The sequence below is a fragment of the Sciurus carolinensis genome, chromosome 5 (genome assembly GCF_902686445.1).
Source record: "Sciurus carolinensis chromosome 5, mSciCar1.2, whole genome shotgun sequence".
In the NCBI taxonomy this organism is placed as follows: Eukaryota; Metazoa; Chordata; class Mammalia; order Rodentia; family Sciuridae; genus Sciurus; species Sciurus carolinensis.
Window position 1 is genome coordinate 87,316,915 of NC_062217.1, and position 12,300 is coordinate 87,329,214.

The window sequence follows — 12,300 nt, forward strand, 5'->3', positions numbered from 1 at the left end:
GCATATAAAGTACACATTAAGTGCTGAGTGAATACAAGGAGTTCCTAATTATTATTACTTGTTGTCATTAAAAGTAAGTGAAGGGAAGCACACATGGATAGAAATCCAGTTCACATGAGTAAACAAATTCATCTCAGCCTCTGGATGGACTTAGGGGAAGAACGAGAAACCCCATCGCTACACTCAGGCAGTGAAGAGGGCTAGGATATGATGTCTGGAGTACTCGAGAGTGAAGTGATCTTGTCTCCAGGTATGGGAACAACTCCAATAAATGCTCTGTCAGCAAATCCCATGGAAAATCATGATGTTTTCACAATGCAGGATGACTCAGGTCAGGGAGCCCCAAAAACTTGTAGATGGTTTTGAATGATTAAGGCTTAAATCAAGTTCTGATTATGAAAAATAAGGCTATCAGATGAGTGAACTAATGGCTGCCTCTAGGAACATACCTACTGCATGGACACTTAGGTGGTCCTGCCCTACCTTGTACTCTGGGACTCCTGGTCTGTGGGTGGAGGCTGGACCATCAGGGGCATATCTCGCTGTGTGGGAGAGGGCTGTTGCTCATCACACTGACGGAAAGCCTGGGAACAACAGACAGCTCTGTAATTTATGAGCCCAGGCAGAGACCAGAGTGTAGGGCCACCCCAAAAACCAAGGCCTTTGTGTGTGTGTGTGTGTGTGTGTGTGCACATGCACACATAAGTGGTTGTGTTCCTGTGCACGTATGTGTACGTGCATTTGTCCATATAGCATGTGCCTGAAGGTACCCATGCAGTTCTATGAGACCAAGGTTACAGACAGGCTGTTCTGAACACACAGGCAGGCTCCATTGCCCCTGGAGAGCTCTTACCTTCCTGCTGGTCCTGGTCAGTGGTCCACATGCCTGAGAAAGTGCAGATGCCAGGGCAGTGATGGCTCTGTCAAGCTCTGGCTGAAAGTCCAGGGGAGACATGGTAGGGGTGCAACCTGGGGAAGAAGACAGAACAGAGAGACCCTGACGTGGACATCTCAATCAAGCATAGAAGCCTCACCCAACACCCATTTCTCCTGTTCCTGTGTTCCTGGCCTTGTGTGCCCCTCACCTTCTAATATTTTCCCTCTTGTGCCATAGCCTGCTCTGACTTTCTTTCACTCTATTGTGCTAAATGATGGGGACAGAGCCTTAATCACATGTGTTGGTACATGAACACTTTCATTGTGTATGTGTATTCCCTTCCTCTATATCTCAATGTTTCTTTTTTTCCCATATTTTTTATTGGTGCATCATAGTTGTACAAATGGTGGGATTTGTTGTTATATCTGTGCTTGCACACAATATAACAATATAATTTGACCAATGTAATTCCTCAGTATTTCCCTTTCCTTTCCCCCATCCCTCCCCCTCGTCCCTTTACTATATTAATATCCTTTCGATATTCATGAGACACTGCCTACATCTTTCTTTTTCCCTTTTCCTCTCTAGCTTCCACATATGAGAGAAAAATGTACGACCTTGATCTTCTGAGTTTGGTTTATTTTGCTTAACATAATGGTCTCAAGTTCCATTCATTTTCCTGCAAATTATATAATTTCATTTTTATTTATGGCCAAATAAAACTTCATTGTGTATATATATAACACATTTTATTTATCCATTTATCCTTAGACGGATATCTAGTCGGTCCCATAGTTTGTCAATTGTGAATTGTGCTGCGTAAACATGGGTATGCATGCATCACTGTGGTTTGATGACTCTGTAAATTCTTTAGGATAAATACAGAGGAGCAGTATATCTGGGTTATAGGGTGGTCCTATTTTTAGTCTTCTGAGGAACCTCCATACTGATTTCCACAGTGATTATACTAATTTACAATCCCACCAGTAGGGTAAAAGTGTTCCTTTTTCTCCACATCCTGTCCAGCATTTATTATTGTTTGCATTCTTGATGGCTGCCACTCTGACTGGAGTGAGATGAAATCTCAGGGTAGTTTTGATTTGCATTTCTCTAGTTGCTAATGATATTGAACATTTTTCCATATATTTGTTGATCACTTGTATCTCTTCTTTTGAGAAGTATCTATTTAGTTCACTTACCCATTTATTAATTGGGTTATTTTTTGGCATTAAGTTTTTTGATTTGTTTATATATTCTGGATGTTAATCCCTGTCAGAAGAGTAGCTAGCCAAGATATTCTCTCATTCTGCACATTCTCTTTTCACATTCTTAATTATTTCCTTTGCTGTGCAGAAGGAAACAATGATTTAATTTGATACCATACCATTTATTAACTCTTGACATTATTTCCTGAGCTTCAGGAGTCCTACTGAGAAAGTCATTGCCTGTGCACATATGTTGCAGTGTTGACCCTATGTTTTTTCTAGGAGTTGCATAGTTTCTGGTTTAATTCCTAGGTGTTTGATGCATTTTGGTTGATTTCTGTGTAGGGTGAGAGATAAAGGACTAGACTCATTATTCTACTATGGATAACCAGTTTTCCCAGAATCATTTGTTGAAAAGGCTGTCTTTTCTCCTATGTATGTTTTTGGCACCTTTGTCAAAGATCAGATGACTGTATCAGAGTGGGTGTGTTCTGTGTCTTCTATTCCATGGCATTGGTCTATGTGTCTGTTTTTATGCCAATCCCACGCAGTTTTTGTTATCATAGGTCTGTCGTTCTAATTCGTAGTCAGGTATTATGATGCCTTTAGCATTGCTTTTATTGCTTGTAATTGATTCCCCTATTCTGGTTCTTTTATTTTTTCTAGTTCTGTGAAAAATGCTTTTATTATTTTCATGAGAATTACATTTAATATGTGTACTGATTTGGCTATTTTAACAGTATTAATCATGCTTATCCATGAACAGGGGAGTCTTTCTGTCTTCTGAGGTCTTCTTCAGTTTCTTTCTTCATTGTTCCATAGTTCTCATTGTAGAGTCTTTCACCTTAGTTAGATCTATCTGTAGGTATTTTATTTTTTTGAGGTTATTGTGAATGGGATTGTTTTCCTGATTTCTTTCTTAGCAGTTCCACTGTCGGTGTACAAGAAAGATATTGAATTTTGTATGTTGATTTTTATAACCAGCTATTTGCTGAATTTATTAGCTCTAGCAGTCTTTTTGTGGAGTTTTTAGACCTTCTAAGTATAGGGTGATATCATCTTCTAATAGTGATAAATTGACTTGTGCCTTTTCTATTTTTATCCCTTTTATTTTTTTTCTCTTAACTAATTGTTCTGGCTAGAATTTCTAGTACTATGTTAAGTAGGAGTGGTGAGAGTGGATATCCTTATCTTGTTCTGGATTTTAGAGAAAATGCTTTTTAGGTTTTCCTCATTCACTATGATGCTGGCTTTGGATTTGTTGAATATAGGTTTTATGATGTTGAAGTAAGTTCCTTCTATCCCAAGTTTCTTTGGTTTTTTTCAGGATGAATGTGTTCTGAATTCTGTTGAAGGCTTTCCCTGCATTTATTGAGATGACTAAGTGAATTTTGTCCTTAAATCTATTTATGTGGGGAATTACATTTTTTGATTTGTATATGTTAAACTATCCTTGCAGCCCTGAAATAAAACAAAGTTGGTCATGATATGCAATCTTCTTAATGTGTTGTTGAATGCAATTAGCTATTATTTTGTTAAGGACTTTTGCATCTAAGTTTATCAGGGATATTGATTAGTTTTCTTTCTTTGTTGTGCCCTTAGGTGGATGAGTGTGATGCTAGCTTTGTACAATGAATTTGTAAATGTTCCATCCTTTATATTTTATAGAATAATTTGTACATCTCACTGTTTCTTACTTGTGTTTAACTCTGAAATGATTATAGACCTGCCCATCTTTTATGTATTCATTTCTTCTTACTTCTTTCTGTTGTATCTTCTCCTTTTTTTCTGCTGCACGCTCTGCACTTTCAGCCTCTTCTGACCCCCACACTTAATGACACCACATCTGGCAAAGACTCCTGAGGTTTGGCAGTGGGAGTGTGGAATTCTACCCAGGATGGTTTTCCTAGGTTATAGAGCCTAACTTTTCCACAGGGCCAATTATTTGCTTTTTTTCTGTTTGATGAATTTTCATTAGGTCCTGCTTTTTGGGAAAAAATGTCCCTCACCAAGAAAAAATTAAGCCCTCCATCCCCTAGCAGTTGGCAATGGCATAGGATGGAGGTGAGTTTAGCCTCCACACATAGCCCTGTCAGTGACCCCCAAAAGGGATCTATGGGGTCATTAGGAAATGTACTTTATAGCTTGTCTCAGGCAGCTTTCAGAGGAAAGTGACTTTCTTGGTCCTACTCCTCCTAATCATTGGTCATGTCCCACTCCAGGAATATACTAATGGGATGTCTAAGAAGGGGAATATATTTGGAGAGAAAGTCACAGAAATGTGAACTCCCAGGCTTGTTGTGTGGACTGGGACATGCAGAGCTTCTGATTTCCAGCCAACCTGAACCTCAACTCAGGACATAATTTGGCAGGACAGGGGTCATGGGAAAAGTGCCTTAGGTGCAGAGACTTAGACCCAAAAGCATTCTCATGTGATCCATACATCAATGAGGACCAAAGGAGTGAAGCCTTAACTGGCTTGACCAGCCTGTCTCACTGGGTCCTCAGGTCTGGAGTTTGGCTGAATGAGGTCTCGAGGCCTAGTGAGGTGATATCTTACGCCTTTTAGCTGTTGAGGTATGTGGAGCATATGGGCAGAGATGGAGCTCCTGGATCAACCTTTGGTGGGTCCTGTAGCCTCTTTGAAACTCAATTTCCTCCACTGTTGATAAAAATGATGGTTGTAGAGATGGTGATAATGCCACTCATAGGTTTCCTGTAACAACTGAATGGTCATGTGGGGATAACACTTATCCTGCTTTGGAAATAGACTGAAATTAAGGATGATTTACTGATTGATAACTGTTTTCCTGCATTTTCTTATATGAAGAGTAAAGGCTTTGAAGGGCTATCCTTCTGACTTGGAGATGCCAAGGAAACTGAAAGAGAATATTGCCCTTTGCTCTGGCTAGCACAGACTAATTAAATCTGCAAATCTGCATATGCATATTTCCTGACTTTTGTTCCATTTTGTCACCATTTTCCTTAATTTTTTTCTTACTTCATTGCTTCTGAAGATGGAAATTTGGAAACAACGTTTCTTCAATTTTCCTTCAAAGTTGAATAAAACTTATTTTTGAATAAGACTAATTTTCTGCCAATTTGATTCTGAATAATTGTGGAATAATTAGCAGTATAACCTAGCCTCACCCTCCAAGTGGTAATATTACTACCTGGTAACACTGATGGTAAGGATTATGCCCTTGGGCAACATGGCTCAAGCTGACAGTGATCTCTGGGGAGGAGAAGGTTCAAATGCTTGTGACTAGCTCAACCTACCGTTGAAATTCCAGGGAAATCCCAGCAATGCCTGGAGACATTTTAATTCCATGCCCCACCCGCTTCCTTCCTACTGTAGCAACTATCTAAAAATACATTATTGGAAGGGAAAATAAAGTTATTGACTGTGGTTGATGAACTATGTTGGGTTGCCCCACTAATGTGCTTACTGAAAAATTTATATCCAATGTTTGAGACTTTGAACTTCAAGTGAATCATTTTGAGGTACCAGGTGGTATGAGATGAAAAACTCTAGCCACTGTTTGGGTTTGACTAGGCCATTGACTTTTGGGATGCCAGAAAATAAGATGAAATTCAGAGGTCTAAAAATTTACCAACAGGCATATTGGTTTCTTTGGGGCTCCTTTGATTTTAGTTTGGAAAAAGATTACAACATGACCTATATATTTAAAAGTGAATAAGAATAGATAATAGTCAGGTGATAGGCCCCAATTAAAATCTGATTCAAAGGCAGAGACCACACCAGGAAGCTAACTGGTAGAAATATTAATGGTCACCATCAAGGTCTTTTTCAAATGTAAAAGACCATGAGGCTCACATGTGGGAACACTCCAGCCAACACTTTGTCCCAAAGAATTGGGGGAATAGAAGGTGGGAGTGAAACCAGATGAGAGTTACAGGAAAGATTAAAACTCAGGCTAAAAGGACACAACCAATAGCCTTAATACTTCTTCCATGTCTGTTTAGCATAGGTTTTGTTCAATGCTCATACCCTCAAACTATAGAAGACTCTAAGTTAGCACACCAAAATGGGACTTTCCTGCTATCAGTTCCCCTACCCTCTGGTGGGGGTTTTCTCTATTCTCACTTAAACAAGTTCTACTCTGTTTACTCTTTCCTACCATTATTATCTATGGATTTTATTCTTCAAATTGCAAGACACGAGCCCAGAAAGAAACCGGTGAAGCAGGGAATCTAGTCTCATCTCAAAACTCCAGTTTCAAAAGGACTTGTTGATTTAAAGCAACTGTTTTATATATTTGTTAACTTGACTATTGGCTTATCAGGTTATCTTTTGATGGTTGCAGCAACAGATTTATCTACTTAATTTGAGAATTCCATTTCAGAAGAACCTGAAGGAAATTTGAACAGTTTGTGTAAAAGGTGCCCATAAGGGCCTGATCATCTTCATTCCTTGAGCTACTCCTTTGCTCTTTGGTGTTTGGGATTTGTCCAAGCCACATAAGAAGACTTTTCTGACCCACTGCTGACACAGAGGAAAGGAACTTGTAAAAACAGCACTTTTTATTGATCCCAAATATTTCCTGAACATAGGCCTTGCTTTAGCCATCAAATGAAACTTGATCAAAATTTATCCTTGATTGTTTTATTTTGAGCTCATGTTTTTTTCCCTCTGGTAAATATACTTTTTTGATTCTGCACACTTAAATTATGTGTTTTTGTTTTATCTGACTAAAAGATGTTTCATTTTCCTCTGAAATGTTTTTTTTTTTTTTTCCCTCTCTGGTTAAGAAAAAAAAAAAAAAGAAACTGGTTATTCAAGCTTTGCTGGCCTTATAGTCTTTAAGATGTAAATTTTCTACCTGGGTTTAACTTTTAAAATATAAATTTAAGATTTACAGACAAGCTTTCAGTATCAAAATTAGCAAATGATAAATGTAAGCTTTAAATATTTGTCTATCACATAATTCCAGTCATCTCATACCTGATAAAGTTTCCAAAAATATATGTTGGAGAAAAGACAGCCTTTTAAATAAATAGTTCTGGAAAAACTGGATATCCACATGTAGAAGAATGACACTAGATCCCTATCTCTCATCCTGCACAAAAGTTAACTCAAAGTAGATCAGAGAACTAGGAAATAGACCAGAAACTTTGCAAATGCTGGAAGAAAACATAGGGTTGGTACTTCAACACATAGGCACAGGTACCAAATTCCTTAACAAGATCCCTAAAGCTCAGGAAATAAAACTAAGAATCAATAAGTAGGATGACATCTAGTTAAACAGCTTCTACACAGCAACAGAAATGATTAAGAGTGTGAAGAAAGAGCCTCCAGAATGGGACAAAATCTTTGCTAGATGCACCTCTGACAGGGGATTAATATCCAGAATATATAAAGAATTAAAAAAAAACCCCAAACAAAAAAACAAACAACAACAAAATGCTACAAGTAACCCAATCAATAAATGAACAAAAGAACTAAACAGACACTCATCAAAAGAGAAATACAAAATAAATGGTCAACAGATACATGAAAAAATGTTTCAACATCTTTAACCATCAGGGAAATGCAAATCAAAACACACTGAGATTTCATTTTACTCCAGTTAGACTGGCAAATAATAAGAATACAAACAATAATAAATGCTGGTGAAGATGTGGGGAAAAAGGTACACCTATACATTGTTGGTAGAACTGAAAATAGTACAATCACTTTGGAAAGCGGTATGAAGATTCTTCAAACATTAGGAATAGAACACTGTTATGGTTTAGCTATTAGGTATTCCCCCAAAGCTCATGTGTGAGAAAATTCAAGAAATTTTAGTGGTAAAATGATTGGGTTATGAGAACTTAACCTAATGAGTGCATTAATCCCCTGATAGGGATTAACTGGGTGGTGACCATAGGCATATAGAGTGTGGCAGGAGGAGGTGGTCATTGGGGGTTGTGCCTTTGGGATATGTATTTTGTTCTTGACCAGGAGGGAGTCTCTCTCTGATTCCTGGTGCCATATCCTGAGTCACTTTCCTCTACCATACTCTTCTGCCATGATGTTATGTCACAACTTGGGCCCAGAGCAATGGAGTGGCCATCTATGGACTAAGACCTCTGAAACCATGGGCCCCAAATAAACTTTTCCTCCTTAAATTTTTTGTCAGATCTTTTGGTTATAGCAGTGAAAAGCTGACTAAAACAACCACTACACAACCCAGTTATCCCACTCCTTGATATTTATTCTAAAGAACTAAAATCAGTACACACTATATAGTCACATCAATGTTTATAGCAGTGCAATTCACAATAACCAAGTTATGGAACCAGCTCAGGTGCCTGTCAATGAATACATTAACAAAAGATGAATACATTAACAAAACATGGTGTATATGCGCAATGGAGTTTTACTCAGTCATTAAAAAGAATAAAATTATGGCATTTGCTGGTAAGTAGATGGAACTAGAGAATATCATGCTAAGTAAAATAAACCAAACTGAGAAAGTCAAGGGTCAAATGTTTTCTTGTATATGAGGAAGCTAAAGCAAAGAAAGGAGGGGAAAAAGGAGCGGGTGCGGGATCTTATAAAAATAGAGGGAAGACCAGTGTCGTAGAGGAAGGGGATTGAAGGGGAGGGAGGAGGAAGGGAAAATGGAGGAAATGTGGAATGAGTTTGACAAAATTATGCTATGTACATGTCTAAATATACCACAGTAAATTCCATATTTTTTTATATCTATAAAGCATCAATTAGGAAAAAAAAAAACAATAAATGGAGGGAAGACCAGTACAGTAGAGGAAGAGGAGTAGGGGGAAGGAAGAGGGGAGGGAAAGAGGAAGCGCTGGGAAATGAAATGGAGCAAATTAAATTCCATGCATTTATGATTATGTCAGCATGAACCTCACTGTTATGTATAACTATAATATGCTAATAAAAGCATTTAAATTTCTTTTCTTGTGTGTGCCTAGGTGATTATGTATTATTTGCTTGCATGATACTAAATTGGCTCATAAATAAGTAGTACACAACTTAAAGCCTGTTAAGTTAGCCAAAATGCCTTTATTTTCCCCCAAATGCTTTTTGATTAACATAACTTTAGTTAATTTGTGACAAACAGGTTAATATAAACTTATCCATAATAAGGAATGTCTTTAAAATCTGGCAATTCATTTTCTCTGCACTGCTAGCAAATTGGGACATTTGTCTCTAGATATTTAAGACGTAATGGTAAATGATTTCCACATATAATGACTTTTAGGGTTTTGTCAAGAAAATAACTTAAAAATTTTAACTATGCTTGATTTCCATGACTAATCTAAAGACAGTTCTTTAAAATCTAAAGACAGTTCTTAAAACTAAATTTATTTAGTAAGTTAAATAAATATTAGAACATGTGTATTCAATCTGTTTTTTGAAAAACATCCTTTGTTTTGCTATAAAAGTCCATTAATAAAGACTTTTCCAAATAAAATTGATTTTACCAACAATATTTATTTATATGACCTAATGTCAACAGTCTATGATAAAATCTAAGACAACTTACCTGCTATTCCACAGTAAATTCCTTTCATATCTATTCTTTGCTTAAGTTTAATTCTTAAAAAGGTGGCTTTTTGAGTAGTTTTTTTTTAAAACAAGGAATCCTTGATTCAAAGGTAGAAATCTTAAGCTTTTCATACCTCAAATATGTTGTGTTCTCTTTTGAACTGTGTAGTGCTTATATCTATCTATATATGATGACATCATGACTTGTCTAAAGTATTAATTGTTCAATGACTTGGGTAATTCACAATTGATGCTATATGCTAAAATGTCTAGAATGAGTTTAGAGTTCTAAAAGATTTATAACTATTATTTAAAATGTATCAGCAATTTGATTTTATTTTGTATTTCTTTCCTTGTTCCAGGCCTAAAATAAACCAAAGAAAATAACACAATTTAAAATGCTAAGAATCTATGTATGGTTTCTGATTTTAATTTCTGAAATTGAGGCAGGAGTTTAAGAAAATCAAGATGACAGAGGCAGGATACAAGCAAAATGTAGACTGGAGTACAAGGCAGGGAGATGAGGCACCCTGTCCCTGTTTAAGGTATCATCACCATGGCAACTCCTACCACTGAAGGGCTTATTGCCATGGCAACTCCTACCACAGGTTCTATATTCTAATGAGGTGAAAATCAAGTGGGAACAAGTGGGGCAAGGTCTTCATAGCTTAGTATATAAGACAAGACTCACCTGACATGGAGCCTTGAGCCACTCATTTGCTCAGCCCACTCTGCTCTATTTTACAGAGTGTTACTTTCACTTTCAGTCAATCTATGTTCTGCCTGTAACTTCTGGGTGTCTTGCTCAGTTCTTTGTTTAGGATGCCAAGAAACCGGACACTACATGAACACCCCCACCAGTGTCATTTGTCATGCCAGTCAGGAGGTAAGCTCCACTGCAGTGGGTCCCTCCTTATAATCACCAAAACCTACTTCTCTTTTCTATCAGCTGTATGATAATACCAAGTTCAGACTGAGAAGCAACTAACAGCCTCCTAGGGAAGCCCCAGGATGAGAGGTTTGGAACTCTATAGTCCAAAATGTTGGAGACCCTATGATGTTGCCATTCTCTCTAGTACTCAGTGACCCCTGCTATTTGCTTGTGCTGGGTTCTCTGGGGCCTCTATATCTGACTCTGTGTTTTCATTTTTCTCAATGAAAATTTGCCTTCTTCCTTCTGGCTTCAATTTCTTTGATGATAGACAATGAGATGCCTTTGGCCCTTGATCACACTCTCAGCAGGCACACATTGGGCAGCTTAAAGCCATTAGGGTGCCTGTCACTTGCAGATTCCTGTGACAGTGTTATCCAGTTGTGAGCTGCAGTTAGATTTAATTTATTTTGGACTCAAGACAAAGATCACCATTGCCAGCACACAGTAAAACCATGCACTCATCCTGACCCAGTGATCATGCAAAGAAAATGGCTCAGCCAAGGCTAATCATGTTGCATACCTCCCTTTCTGTCTCTACTGTGAGTATTAAACATAACCCTATGACTCCTTTTTCTTTATTCACCTTTTACAGGCCTTTACACTCACAATGCCAATTCCTCTTCTCCTGAAGTGTTCCTGGAACCTCCTACTTTCCAATGCCTCTTTTGTACCAATCATTTTCCCCCACCCCAAGGGAGAGGGGGTGGTGTCTACTGACTGTAATGGTTTATCATGTCTTAGAGCATAAGCCAGACCTAGAGGATGACTGCTGTCCCTTTTATTATTTATATATGGTGAGGGAATAGGGAAAAGGTCAGGCCAACTGGGATGGAGCACAGTAGTCTCTGGCTAGTTGTTCCTTAGCCTTTTGGGAAGGAGGCCAAACTTCATGAGACCCATAGAAATAGTTATAAGGATGTCAAAAGTTTGATACTACATCCAGGACTCACACAAATTATTGTTAGCCACTTCCCTTGGAGAAAGCTCTATTTTACCCCAATATTAAAAAGGTTCTCCCAAAGCAAACCAGGACTTGTTATCTTAGGGCCTTTCAGTCAGCTTCTTATCCCTCTTCACAGCTCCAGGTTTTACCTGATTTCTTGTCTTTTGTAATCAATCTTTTGCTGCCAGTTCAGCCTTCAAAAGCATCCATCATCTCAGTGAGGGACTTAGGAAGCAAGGAATTAGAGAAGAAATATGCTCTAGGGAACATTCTACAGTGGCACTGGTGCACATCTCAAGAGCCAGAAATATCTGGCCACCCTAAGCCAGGATCCCCGGGGGATGCCCAAGGCACACCTAAGTTAGAGATCCCTCATTCCTCTGAGGGATGCTTTGAATGGAATTTGGAATCTAGTCCCTAGGTCAATAGGGTTTCCTTGTTTTAAAGACAACCATGGGAGGAACTACCTCCATACTATGAGTTCCCTCTCAGCTGTTTTCTCCACCACTGGGAAAGCTTTGATCCTGATAACCTGACATCTTTTAGTGCAATACTGCTTGGCCCTATTATGAGTTAGGAAACTCAGAATAGCAGCCCATTAATGGTAGCCCTAATTTGAATATTATCCTTCAATTGGATCTGTTTTGCAAAAGACAAGGTAAATGGCCAAAAATCCCATACATACAAGCCTTCATGACTTTATGCAAAAAAACTTTATCATGCAAAGACAAAAATTCACCAGTCTCCAGAGAAGCCTCTGCTCCTGCCTCTGATCCAGATATCCTTTGCTGATTCATCCCTATGTCTCTTAGCAGGACC